This window comes from Stegostoma tigrinum, chromosome 32, assembly GCF_030684315.1.
Source record: "Stegostoma tigrinum isolate sSteTig4 chromosome 32, sSteTig4.hap1, whole genome shotgun sequence".
Taxonomy (NCBI): Eukaryota; Metazoa; Chordata; class Chondrichthyes; order Orectolobiformes; family Stegostomatidae; genus Stegostoma; species Stegostoma tigrinum.
The window spans coordinates 39,847,129-39,862,048 of record NC_081385.1 but is presented as its reverse complement, the minus strand read 5'-3'; the positions used below and the strand labels follow the sequence as shown (position 1 = coordinate 39,862,048).

The 14,920-nt window shown below is 53.4% G+C and overlaps 1 pseudogene; it reads right to left on the bottom strand.

The window, feature by feature from the left end:
* Nucleotides 1-6,900: 6,900 nt before the first annotated feature.
* LOC125450205 (utrophin-like) overlaps nt 6,901-14,920 on the bottom strand; it is a 205,451-nt pseudogene continuing 197,431 nt past the window's right edge.

Below are 14,920 nucleotides of genomic sequence, written 5' to 3'. Positions count from 1 at the left end.
GATTTCACTCAATCACTGCATCCCATGTCACTCAGCCACTGCATCACATTTCACTCAGTGACTGAATCACATTTCACTCAGTCACTGCGTCCCATTTCACACAGTCACTGCATCCCATTTCACGCAGTCACTGCATCCCATTTCACGCAGTCACTGCATCCCATTTCACTCAGCCACTGCATCTCATTTCCGTCAGTTACTGCATCATATTTCCATCAAACAAGGCATCTCATTTCACTCAGTCACTGCATCGCATTTCACTCAATCAGTGCTTCCCATTTCACTCAGTGATGCATCCCATTTCACTCAGAGACTGCATCCCATTTCACTCATTCACTGCATCCCATTTCACTCAGTCACTGCATCCCATTTCACTCAGTCACTGCATCCCATTTCACTCAGTCACTGCATCCCATTTCTCTCAGTCACTGCATCACATTTCTGTCAGTCCCTGCATCACATTTCACTCAGTCACTGCATCCCATTTCACTCAGTCACTGCATCCCATTTCTCTCAGTCACTGCATCACATTTCTGTCAGTCCCTGCATCACATTTCACTCAGTCACTGCATCACATTTCACTCAGTCACTGCATCCCATTTCTCTCAGTCACTGCATCCCATTTCCATTAGTCACTGTTTCCCGTATCTCACAGGCAGTGCATTCAATTTCCCACACTCACTGCTTCCCATTTCCCATAGTCACAGCATCTCCTTTCCCTCAGTCTCTGCATCACATTTCACTCAGTCAATGCTTCCCATGTCCCTCAGTCACTGCATCCCATGTCCCTCAGTCACTGCATCCCATGTCCCTCAGTCACTGCATCCCATGTCCCTCAGTCACTGCACCTCATTTCACTCAGTCACTGCATCACATTTCCCTCAGTCACTGCATCTCATTTCACTCAGGCACTGTATCCCATTTCCCTCACTCACTGCACCCCAAGTCCGCTCGGCCACTGCATCCCCATGAACTCAGTCACTCCTTCCCAGTACCTCAGTCACTGCGTCCCATTTCCATCAGGTACTGCATCACATTTCCATCAGACACTGCAGCTCATGTCACTCTGTCACTGTATCCCATTTCCCTCAGTCTCTGCATCCCATTTCACTCAGTCACTGCATCCCATTACCCTCAGTCACTGCATGTCATTTCCCACAGTGACTGCATCCCATTTCACTCAGTGACTGCATCCCATTTCACTCAGTGACTGCATCCCATTTCACTCATTGACTGCATCCCATTTCACTCATTGACTGCATCCCATTTCACTCAGTGACTGCATCCCATTTCACTCAGTCACTGCATCCCATGACCCTCAGTCACTGCATCCCATGACCCTCAGTCACTGCATCCCATTACACTCAGTCACTGCATCCCATGTCACTCAGTCACTGCAACCAATTTCACTCAGTCACTGCATCCCATTTCCCTCAGTCACTGCATCCCATTACACTCAATCACTGCCTCCCACATCACTCAGTCACTGCCTCCCACTTCACTCAGTCACTGCCTCCCATTTCAGTCAGTCACGGCATCTCCTGTCCCTCAGACACCGCATCACATTTCACTCAGTCACAGAATCACATTTCCCTCAGACACCGAATCACGTTTCCCTCAGACACCGAATCACATTTCCCTCAGACACCGAATCACATTTCCCTCAGACACCGAATCACATTTCCCTCAGACACCGAATCACATTTCCCTCAGTCACAGAATCACATTTAACGGAGACAGTGAATCTTATTCAAACGAGATGGTGAATCAATTTCCATCAGTCACCACACCCTATTCCCCACGGTCACTGCGGCCCATTTCACTCGGGCACTGCGGCCCATTTCACTCGGGCACTGCGGCCCATTTCACTCGGGCACTGCGGCCCATTTCACTCGGGCACTGCATCCCATTTCACTCAGGCACTGCAGCCCATTTCCCACAGTCACTGCATCCCATTTCACTCAGTCACTGCGTCTCATTACGCTCAGTCACTGCATATCATTTCCCTCAGTGACAGCATCCCATTTCACTCAGTGACTGCATCCCATTTCACTCAGTGACTGCATCCCATTTCACTCAGTGACTGCATTCCAATTTACTCAGTGACTGCACCACATTTCACTCAGTCACTGCACTACATTTCACTCAGTCACTGGCTCCCACTTCACTCAATCACTGCCTCCCACTTCACTCAGTCACTGCCTCCCATTTCAGTCAGTCACTGCATTCCATATCCCTCAATCACTGCATCCGATTTCCCTCAGTCACTGCATCCAACTTCACTCAGTCACTGCATCCCATTTCATGCAGCCAGTGCATCCCATTTCACGCAGCCACTGCTTCCCATTTCACGCAGCCACTGCATCACATTTCACTCAGTCACTGCATCACATTTCACTCAGTCAGTGCATCTCATTTCGTTAAGTCACTGCATCCCATTTCAGTCGGTCACTCCCTCCCATTTCAGTCAGTCATTGCATCCCATTTCCCTCAGTCACTGCCTGCCATTTCACTCAGTCACTACCACCCATTCCACTCAGTCACTGCATCACATTACCCTCAGTCACAGCATCACTTTCCTTCAGTCACTGCATCCCATTTCCCTCAGTCACAGCATCCTCTTTCACTCAGTGACTGCATCCCATTTCACTCAGTGACTGCATCCCATTTCACTCAGTCAATGCATCCCATTACACTCAGTCAATGCATCCCATTACACTCAGTCACTGCGTCCCGTTTCCATCAGTCACTGCCTCCCTTTTCCCACAGTCACTGCAAACTTTTCCCACAGTCACTGCAAACGATTTCCCACAGTCACTGCATCACATTTAACTGAGACAGTGAATCTCAGTGAACTGAGACAGTGCATCCTATTTCCCACAATCACTGCATCTCCTTTCCCTCAGTCACTGCATCTCCTTTCCCTCAGTCACTGCATCTCCTTTCCCTCAGTCACTACATCTCCTTTCCCTCAGTCACTGCATCTCCTTTCCTTCAGTCACTGCACCTCATTTCCCTAAGTCACTGCACCTCCTATCCCTCAGTCACTGCATCCCATTTAACGGAGACAGTGAATCCTATTCAAGTGAGACGGTGAATCAATTTCCATCAGTCACCACACCCTATTCCCCACAGTCACAGCATCACATTTCACTCAGGCACTGCATCCCATTTCACTCAGTCACTACATCCCATTTAACTCAGTCACTGCATTCCATTACCCTCAGTCACTGCATCCCATTGCCCTCAGGCATGGCATCCCATTTCACTCAGTCACAGCTACCCATTTCACTCAGTCACAGCATCCCATTACCCTCAGTCACAGCATCCCATTTCCCAAAGTCACAGCATCCCATTTCCCAAAGTCACAGCATCCCATTTCCCACAGTCACAGCATCCCATTTCCCCACAGTCACTGCATCTCATTTCCGTCAGTCACTGCAACTCATTTCCCTCAGTCACTGCATTTCATTTCCCTCAGTCACTGCATCCCATTTCCATTAGTCACTGCTTCCCATTATCACTCAGACACTGCATCACATTTAACAGAGACAGTGAATCCTATTCAAATGAGACAGTGAATCAATTTCCATCAGTCACCACACCCTATTCTCCATAGTCACGGCATCACATTTCACTCAGGTACTGCATCTCCTTTCCCTCAGTCACTGCATCCCATTCCACAGTGTCACAGCATCCCATTTCACTCAGTGACTGCAACCCATTCCCCTCAGTCACTGCATCCCATTTCCATCAGTCACTGCGTCCCTTTCATCTCAGTCACTGCATCCCATTCCCCACAGTCACTGAATCCTATTTCCCTCAGTCACTGCATCCCATTTCCATCAGTCACTGCATCCCATTTATCTCAGTCACTGCATCCCATTCCACACAGTCACTGCATCCCATTGCCCACAGTCACTGCATCCCATTGCCCACAGACACGGCATCCCATTCACTTGAGTCCCAGCATCCCATTTCAAACAGACACTGCATCTCCTTTCCCTCAGTCACTGCATCCCTATTCACACAGTCACTGCATCCCAGTTCACACAGCCACTGCATCCCATTTCACACGGCCACTGCATCCCATTTCACACAGCCACTGCATCCCATTTCACACAGCCACTGCATCCCATTTCGCACAGCCACTGCATCCCATTTCGCACAGCCACTGCATCCCATCTCACTCAATGCTTCACTTTACACTCAGTCAGAGCATCCCATTTCCATCCGTCACCACGTCCCATTTCCTCAGTCACTGCATCTCCTTTCCACAGTCACTGCAGTCCCATTTCACCCAGTGACTGCATCCCATTTCACTCAGTCACTGCATCCCATTTCACAGAGTCACTGCATCTCCTTTCCATAAGTCACTGCGTCCCATTTCACTCAGTCACTGCGTCCCATTGCCCTCAGTCACTGCGTCCCATTGCCCTCAGTCACTGCGTCCCATTGCCCTCAGTCACTGCATCCCATTGCCCTCAGTCACTGCATCCCATTGACCTCAGTCACTGCATCCCATTGACCTCAGTCACTGCATCCCATTGACCTCAGTCACTGCATCCCATTGACCTCAGTCACTGCATCCCATTGTCCTCATTCACTGCATCCGATTCCCCTCAGTCACTGCATCCCATTTCACTCAGTCACTGCATCCCATTACCCTGAGTCACAGTATGCCATTTCCCACAGTCACTGCATCTCCTTTCCCTCAGTCACTACATCCCATTTCCCTGAGTCACTGCATCCCATCTCCCTCAGTCACTGCACCCCATGTCCCTCAGTCACTGCATCCCACTTCACTCAGTCACTGCATCCCATTTCACTCAGTCACTGCATCCCATTTCACTCAGTCACTGCATCCCATTAACTTCAGTCGCAGGATCCCATTTCAAACAGACACTGCATCCCATTTCCCTCTGTCACTGCATACCATTTCCATCAGTCACTGCATCCCAGTTCACTCAGTCTTGGCATCCCATTTCCCTCAGTCACTGCATCACATTTCCCTCAGTCACTGCATCACATTTCACTCAGTGACTGCAACACATTTCACTCAGTGACTGCAACACATTTCACTCACTGACTGCATCCCATTTCCCTCAGTCAATGCATCTCAGTTCACTCAATCATTGCATCTCCTTCACCACAGTCACTGCATCACATTTCCAACAGTCACTGTTTCCCGTATCTCACAGACGCTGCATTCAATTTCCCACACTCACTGCATCCTATTTCCCACAGTCACAGCATCTCCTTTCCCTCAGTCTCTGCATCACATTTCACTCAGTCGATGCATCCCATGTCCCTCAGTCACTGCATCCCATGTCCCTCAGTCACTGCATCCTATGTCCCTCAGTCGATGCATCCCATGTCCCTCAGTCACTGCAACCCATGTCCCTCAGTCACTGCAACCCATGTCCCTCAGTCACTGCGACCCATGTCCCTCAGTCACTGCAACCCATGTCCCTCAGTCACTGCAACCCATGTCCCTCAGTCACAGCATCCCATGTCCCTCAGTCACTGCATCCCATTGTCCTCAGTCACTGCATCCCATTCCCCTCAGTCACTGCATCCCACTTCACTCAGTCACTGCATCCCATTTCCCTCAGTCACTGCAGCCCATTTCCCTCAGTCACTGCATCCCATTTCCCTCAGTCACTGCATGCCTTTTCACTCAGTCACTGCATCCAATTTCACTCAATCACTGCATCTCCTTCACCACAGTCACTGCATCCCATTTCCCTCAGTCACTGCATCTCATTTCAGTCACGGCATCCCATTTCACTCAATCACTGCATCTCCTTCACCACAGTCAGTGCATCCCATTTCCATCAGTCACTGAAGCCCATTTCACTCAGTCATTGCATCGCATTTCACTCAGTCACTGCATCACATTTCCAACAGTCACTGCAGCCCATTTCACTCAGTCACTGCATCGCATTTCACTCAATCACTGCATCACATTTCACTCAATCACTGCATACCATGTCACACATTCACTGCATCCCATTTCCATCAGTCACTGTTTCCCGTATCTCTCAGACGCTGTATTCAATTTCCCACACTCACTGCATCCCATTCCCCTCAGTCACTGCATCCCATTCCGCTCAGTCACTGCATCCCATTACCCTGAGTCACAGGATGCCATTTCCCACAGTCTCTGCATCTTCTTTCCCTCAGTCACTGCATACCATCTCCCACAGTCACTGCACCCCAGGGCGACAGGGCTGCGGGGGCCACGTCCCCGCCAGGGCGACAGGGCTGCGGGGGCCACGTCCCCGCCAGGGCGACAGGGCTGCGGGGGCCACGTCCCCGCCAGGGCGACAGGGCTGCGGGGGCCACGTCCCCGCCAGGGCGACAGGGCTGCGGGGGCCACGTCCCCGCCAGGGCGACAGGGCTGCGGGGGCCACGTCCCCGCCAGGGCGACAGGGCTGCGGGGGCCACGTCCCCGCCAGGGCGACAGGGCTGCGGGGGCCACGTCCCCGCCAGGGCGACAGGGCTGCGGGGCCCACGTCCCCGCCAGGGCGACAGGGCTGCGGGGGCCACGTCCCCGCCAGGGCGACAGGGCTGCGGGGGCCACGTCCCCGCCAGGGCGACAGGGCTGCGGGGGCCACGTCCCCGCCAGGGCGACAGGGCTGCGGGGGCCACGTCCCCGCCAGGGCGACAGGGCTGCGGGGGCCACGTCCCCGCCAGGGCGACAGGGCTGCGGGGGCCACGTCCCCGCCAGGGCGACAGGGCTGCGGGGGCCACGTCCCCGCCAGGGCGACAGGGCTGCGGGGGGCACGTCCCCGCCAGGGCGACAGGGCTGCGGGGGGCACCGTCCCCGCGAGCGGGTCAGGGCGGCGGGGGCACGTCAACTCCCAAATGGGCATTGATACATTAGTAAATCTCACATCAATAAACTTGCGTCTCAATGTTCTCGCCTTCTAGAACCGTTTGTACTGGTCAATAACCCAAGCGAGGATGTTTGGCGAAGTATTTCTTGGATCTGAACTTACTTTTCAGCACCTTGCTGAAATCACGTACATCTTCACCTGATGTTGTCTGAAAATGGAAAATAAATCAAATTTAGTTAAGAATTAATAATGAAGCAATCTACTCAACTCACTCTATAATCCATGCTATCCCTGCTAAATGTCTTTGAGGATGTAAAATTGAAGAGTCTGCAATTCTGAGGGATGAAGTCGCTATCTTTCTCTAAGATTATGATAAAGGTTAGATATGTCTGAATGTGAGTTTCGAACAATTAAGCTTGAGTTTCATAGAATCATACAGCATGAAAAAAGATCCTTTGGTCCAACCAGTCTATGCTGATCACAATCCCAGACTCAACTATTTCTACCTGCCTGCGCTTGGCCCCTATCTCTCCAAACATTTCTATCATCTTTCTGCCTTCTGGCTACAACGTCACCTGAACAGAATTCTCCATCTTGTGGCCAAATACTGAAACTATACAATTAAGTAATTTCAAATGATACACAGATCCAGGATTCACATTAGTGGCCTTTCTGGTTGAATTGCTAATTATTTTAACAAGAATGCATTTTTTGTCCAATTATGCCATGTATAATTACTGATCCAAAATTCATCTCATTGGGTTTCATTTTTCTGGTTTTGTGTATTGAGTCAAAGATGAGATCAATACATTGGTGAGAAATTATCTTGGTTTGCAGATTCAAAGTCACTATAGTCCCAGACGGGACCACAGGACTGCTCTCACAGTCGACAGAGAGATAACTGGAGGTGGTTTAAATTGAAGGTTGCCACACCTCAGATGAGGAGACAGGTTCAGAAGGAGACTCCTTCATAGTAACTTCACAAGGTGTAGGATTCAATGCTGTTGGTATCACTCTGAATTACAAACCAGCCAACTGAGCGAACTGGCTCCCAGGCAAAATATACAATCAGTTTGGGTAGAGATATGAACACCAAAGGAAAGTCGTCACAGCTGTGACAGTTTCAGATTCATACATCCCCTGACAGAAGATACAGTCCAGGAGAGCAGACAGTCGAGAGACCAAGAGGTAATCGGATCTTGTAAGAAAGATGTTACAATAAACTGTGAATCCAATTGGCACAGGTAGCCTGGAGGATTCTTTTTACATTCACGGGATGTGGATGTTGCTGGCTGAGCCCAATTATGAAGAATGGATGGCCGGAGGGAGGGACAGATGGAGCAGGACGACGTGAGGGGGGCAAGGAGCGGGACGACGGGAGGGGGGCAAGGAGCGGGACGACGGGAGGGGGGCAAGGAGCGGGACGACGGGAGGGGGGCAAGGAGCGGGACGACGGGAGGGGGAAAAGGAGCGGGACGACGGGAGGGGGAAAAGGAGCGGGACGACGGGAGGGGGAAAAGGAGCGGGACGACGGGAGGGGGGCAGTAGCAAAGGAGATGAACACAGCAGACAGGCTGACATCAGCTTCCCTGGGTCCCTGATGCTGCTTGTCCTGCTGTGTTCATCCACATCAACACCTTGTTACCCCCCATTCTCCTTTGTTTGTGTTTTCTTGCTCTTCCTCCCTCGCTCTGATTCTCTCCCTTCTCTCACCTCTGCTGGCTCTAATTTCACTCCCTTGTTATGTTCCCTTATTTCCATCTTCCTGTGCCTTCTCTCTCATCCCCCACAAACTCACTCTGGCTTTATTCAGAGGGGGAGAGAGTACAAGAGGAAAGGAAACCAAAGCATGCAGCGCCTTCGGCTGAGAGAGAAATGAAGAACTGCTGGAGATTTTCCAAACCCTGACACAGGGGTTGCCTCTCTCACTCTCTCGACAGTCTCTGTGACTGCCTCACCAAACTCCACACCCATTCCCTTCCCATGGTGTCTCTCCACAAACCCACCTCCGGGTGGAAATGCAAACACAAGTTGCTGGAAATGCTCAGCATCTGTGAAGAAAACGTCCCGAGGTAGCGTTTTGGGTGCGATGACCCTTTCCCTCAGAGCTCCGGCTAGAAATGCTCCAGCTTCTGAGACAGGGTCCCCTTGAGGTCGGAGAGCTGCGGCTCCATTTCGGCTGTTCGCTTGGCGCAGGGCATCAGGAGCTCCCCTCAGCTCCAGGAAGGGAGGTTCACCCCCCCTACTACCACCCCCCCAAACCTGATCCTGACAGTGGTGGTGTCCTTCCCTCATCCCAGGGAGCCCTTCCTGCCTTCTCACCTTGTCGCCGGGGTGCTATTTGACTACGGAGGGCTGTGCGATAAAGATCCTACTTCCCACAGCGGCGGGTGGAGGGGGCATCCCTTCGCTCCTGAAACACCCCCTCCCATCCAATCTTGTGGCAATGGCTGTTCGGCTGCAGAAAGCGGCGCTGCCCGTGACCCCAAACCTCTCCTAACCCAACCCTGACCACGACCCTTTTGCAGTGGCTGTAGGCCACTCAGTCACAGGGCTGTACGATAGTGGCTCTCCCCATGTCCCCTAGCTTCCAGAACGGCTATCCTCTAACCCCCACCCCACCCCATCCCACCCCATCCCATCCGCCTCCTTCCCTTTACCTTGTAGTACGAGAGCTGTAGGCTGTTCGGCTACGGAAACCCGCGCAGGGCTGGATAATAGACACCCTCCCAACGTCCCCAGCCTTCCCCTCACCCGGGGAGGGGAATTCTCACCCCCAAAACATCCATTCCCAATCCCTCACTTTGGGACAGGAGCGGCGCAGGATGTGAAACAGGGACCGTGCTCATGTCCCCAATCCTCCCTTCACCCCAAACCACCACCCCCAACTTACCTTGCAGTAGGAGATAGTTGTAGGCTGCTCAGCTACGGAAGGCGTCGCGGACCCGTGGCCAGGTGCTCGGGCTCGGTGCCAGGCAGCTGTTCAGGCAGGTGGCTGTGCCCAGGAGCCGGGCGAAGAGGCCTTCTCCCACCTCGGATCCCCGCTCCCGGCACAGGCGGCGCAGGGCCGAGCCACTGAGCAGCGAGCGCTCCAGCAGCCCGGATGCCTGCTCCCAGCCCGGTGGTCATGCTGGAGGCCGCTGGAGAACAGGAGGTTGTAGGGGTCCGGGAGTGTGGGGCGATGATCCCCACTGCCGAACAGCTGGGTCCTCAGAACCCTCCCGGGAAAAGGGTTCCAGACAGCGGACTCGTCGCCGAGGGAGAGGGGGGAAAGGCGTGAGTAGGAACAGGAGAGGACGGGGATTGACTGAGAGGGAGAAAGAGACAGACTCTGTGTGTGTGTGTGAGAGAGAGAGAGGGGATTAGAAATGCAGTCTGATTGCGGCTGGGTTGGGTTTAAACAGAGATTTTTAAACTTTGTTCAAAAAAACTCACAACGCTCCCTGCTGAGCGGGTGGAGAGGCTCAGATAAAGAGGAAGAGAGATGGGGGGAAGAGTGGGGGGTCGGGGGGGGGGAGGAGAAGAGTGGGGGGTCGGGGGGGGAAGAAGAGTGGGGGGTGGGAAGAAGAGTGGGGGGTGGGAAGAAGAGTGGGGGGTGGGAAGAAGAGTGGGGGGTGGGAAGAAGGGTGGGGGGGGAAGAAGGGTGGGGGGGGAAGAAGAAGGGTGGGGGGGGAAAGAAGGGTGGGGGTGGGGGGGGAAGAAGAGTGGGTGGGGGTGGGGGGGGAAGAAGAGTGGGGGGTGAGGGTGGGAAGAAGAGTGGGGGGTGGGGAAGAAGAGTGGGGGGTGGGGAAGAAGAGTGGGGGGTCGGGGGGGAAGAGTGGGGGGTGGGAAGAGTGGGGGTTGGGAAGAGTGGGGGGTGGGGGGGGAAGAGTGGGGGGTGGGGGGGGAAAAGTGGGGGGTGGGAAGAGTGGGGGGTGGGAAGAGTGGGGGGTGGGGGGGAAAGAGTGGGGGGTGGGGGGGGGAAGAGTGGGAGGTGGGGGGGGAAGAGTGGGAGGTGGGGGGGGGAAGAGTGGGAGGTGGGGGGGGAAGAGTGGGAGGTGTGGGGGGAAGAGTGGGGGGTGGGGGGGAGAGAGAGACGGGGAAGAGTGGGGGGGAGAGACGGGGAAGAGTGGGGGGGGAGAGACGGGGAAGAGTGGTGGGGGGGAGAGACGGGGAAGAGTGGGGGGGGGAGACGGGGAAGAGTGGAGGGTGGGGGGGAAGAGTGGGGGGTGGGGGGGGAGAGACGGGGAAGAGTGGGGGGTGGGGGGGGAGAGACGGGGAAGAGTGGGGGGGGAGAGACGGGGAAGAGTGGGGGGGGGAGAGACGGGGAAGAGTGGGGGGGGAGAGACGGGGAAGAGTGGGGGGGGAGAGACGGGGAAGAGTGGGGGGGGGAGAGACGGGGAAGAGTCGGGGGGGAGAGACGGGGAAGAGTCGGGGGGAAGAGACGGGGAAGAGTGGGGGGTGGGGGGGGAGAGACGGGGAAGAGTGGGGGGGGAGAGATGGGGAAGAGTGGGGGGGGGGAGAGACGGGGAAGAGTGGGGGGGGAGAGACGGGGAAGAGTGGGGGGGGAGAGACGGGGAAGGGGGTGGTGGGGGCAAGAGTGGGGGGTGGGGGGGGCAAGAGTGGGGGGTGGGGGGGGCAAGAGTGGGGGGTGGGGGGGGCAAGAGTGGGGGGTGGGGGGTGGGGGGGGATGAGTGGGGAGTGGGGGGTGGGGGGGGAAGAGTGGGGGGTGGGGGGGAAGAGTGGGGGGGGAGAGACGGGGAAGAGTGGGGCGTGGGGGGGGGAGAGACAAGTTCACAGGGAGAGACGGAGCGAGAGAACGGCAGAAGCACACACAGAGGGAGCCAGATACCAGACGAGAGATAGAGAGGGGCGCACACAGAGACCAAAGAGACAGAGTGAGAGAGGAGAGAGACAGAAGTGCACAGCGAGGTGGCAGAGACAAGACGACACAGAGAGACAGAGACATAGAGTGAGGCACACACAGAGAGATGGAGAGACAGAGATTGTGTGTGTGGCGGGGGGTGGGTTTGGAGAAAATGAGAGAGAGAGAGACAGAGTCGTCGAGTTGTACAGGAGGGAAACAGACCCTTCAGTCCAACTCCTCCAGGCCGACCAGACACAGGAACAGCAACTCATATTCCGCCTGGGAACCCTGCAGCCATATGGTATCAATGTGGACTTCACCAGTTTCAAAATCTCCCCTTCCCCCACTGCATCCCTAAACCAGCCCAGTTCATCCCCTCCCCCCACTGCACCACACAACCAGCCCAGCTCTTCCCCCCCACCCACTGCATCCCAAAGCCAGTCCAACCTGTCTCTGCCTCCCTAACCGGTTCTTCCTCTCACCCATCCCTTCCTCCCACCCCAAGCCGCACCCCCAGCTACCTACTAACCTCATCCCACCTCCTTGACCTGTCCGTCTTCCCTGGACTGACCTATCCCCTCCCTACCTCCCCACCCACACCTTCTCCACCTATCTTCTTTACTCTCCATCTTCGGTCCGCCTCCCCCTCTCTCCCTATTTATTCCAGTTCCCTCCCCCCATCCCCCTCTCTGATGAAGGGTCTAGGCCCGAAACGTCAGCTTTTGTGCTCCTGAGATGCTGCTTGGCCTGCTGTGTTCATCCAGCCTCACATTTTATTACACCGTAACTGACTTGTTCTGTTTGCCAGCCTGGAGCCCATATCCCTCCAGCCCCTTCCTATTCATGTGTCCCTGCAGGTGACTTCTCAATACTGTGAGTATAACAGCCTCTGCCGCTCCTCTGGCAGTTCATGCCACACACAAACTACACTTGGGAGAACACGTTGGCGCCAAATCCACCTCCCATCCGCTGAGAAAAGGAACCGGAAATGACATCACCAACCCGAGGAAACCGGAACACAAAGAGAAGGCGGGACCTAACTCCAGCGCTTCCCCGGATGCTCCCTGATGATTTTACCCGGAACGGGGTTGAAACGTCTGCAAACTAACCTTCCAGCTCAGTGAGCAATCTTACATCCAGAACCTCAACCCTGAGCTACAAATCTTCTGAAAACTCGATAATGCTTTGCCACTTGATTAACAGATGCATCCTATTTTTTAAAAAAAATCAAATTTTTTTGCTGGATGTATGACTGACTGACCAGTGTTTATTTTCCTTCCTTAACTGAGCCTTGGGAGCTCTGCAGCCCAATGCTATCAACGTGGATTTCACAAGCTCCAAAATCTCCCCTCCCACCACTGCATCCCAAAACCAGCCCAGCTCATCCCCACCTCCCTAATCTGTTCTTCCTCTTCCCAATCCCCTCATCCCAGCTCAAGCCAAGCCCCCATTCCCTACCTGCTAACCTCTTCCCACACCCTTGACCTGTCCGTCCTCCCCAGACTGACCTATCCCCTCCCTCCCCACCGACACTCACTTCTGCTGGCTTCATGTCCGGCCCTTTAACTTAAGACCATAAGATATGAGTGGAAGTAGGGCCATTCAGCCCATCAAATCCACTCCGCCATTTAAATCATGGCTCAGGGGCATTTCAACTCCACTTCCCTGAACTCTCCCCGTTGCCCTTGATTCCTCATGAGATCAAGAATTTGTCGATCTCTGCCTCGAAGGCATCCAACGTCCTGGCCCCAACTGCAATCCGTGGCAATGATTTCCACAAGCCCGCCACTCTCTGGCTTTACAAATGTCATCTCATTTCCGTTTCAAATTTACCCCCTCTAATTTTAAGGCTGTGCCCACGGGTCCTAGTCTCCCGACCTCACGGAAACAACTTCCTAGTGTCCAACCCTTCCGAGGCAGACATTATGTTGTAAGTTTCTATTAGATCTCCCCTCAACCTTCTAAACTCTGATGAGTACAATCCCAGGATCCTTAGCCGTGTCAAACCTACCACTCCAGGGATCATCCGTGTAAATCTCCGCTGGACACGCTCCAGGGCTAGTATGTCCTTTCTGAGGTGTGGGGCTCAAAATTGAACACGGTATTCTAAATGGGGCCTAACTAGAGCTTTATAAAGCCTCAGAAGCACATCACTGCTTTTATATTCCAACCCTCTTGCGAGAAAGGACAACATTACATTCGCTTTCTTAATTACGGACTCTACCTGCAAGTTAACCTTTAGAGAATCCTGGACCAACACTTCTAGATTCCTTTGTACTTGAGCTTTACGAATTTTCTCACCATTTAGAAAATAGTCCATGCCCGTATTCTTTTTACCAAAGTGCAAAACCCCACATTTACTCACATTGAATTTCATCAGCCATTTCCTGGACCACTCTCCTAAACTGTCTAACTCTTTCTGCCGCCTCTCCACCTTCTCAGTACTACCTGCCTGTCTACCCATCTTCGTATCATCGGAAAACTTCGCCAGAATGACCCCGGTACCTTCATCCAGATCATCAACACATAAGGTGAACAGCTGCGGCCCCGACACGGAAACCTGCGACACCAATCGTCACCGGTTGCCATGCCGAAAAACAGCCTTTTATCCCAACTCTCTGCCTTCGATCAGACAGCCAATCCTCAATCCAAGCCAGTAGCTCATCTCGAACACCATGGGCCCTCACCTTGCTCAGCAGCCTCCGTGAGACACTTATGTAAGGCCTTTTGGAAGTCTAGATAGATAACATCCACTGGGTTTCCCTGGTCTAACATACTTGTTAACTCTTCAAAGAATTCTAACAGGTTTGGCAGGCACGACCTCCCCTTACTAAATCCATGCTGACTTGTTCTAATCTGACCCTGCACTTCCAGGAATTTCAAAATCTCATCCTTGACAATGATTCAAGAATTTTATCAACTACCAAGGTCAGGTTAATCGGCCTGTAATTTTCCATCTTTTGCCTTGATCCTTTCTTAAACAAGGGGGTTACAACAGCAATTTTCCAATCATCTGGGACTTACCCTGACTCCAGGGACTTTTGAAAGATCACATCCAAAGCCTCTGCTATTTCCTCAGCCACCTTCCTCAGAACTCTAGGATGTAGCCCTTCGGAGCCAGGAGATTTAGCAATTTTTAGACCTTTTAGCTTTTCTAGCACTTCCTCTTTTGTAATGCCTACCATACTCAACTTTGCCCCCGACTCTCCCTAAGTGTTGGCATACTACTCAT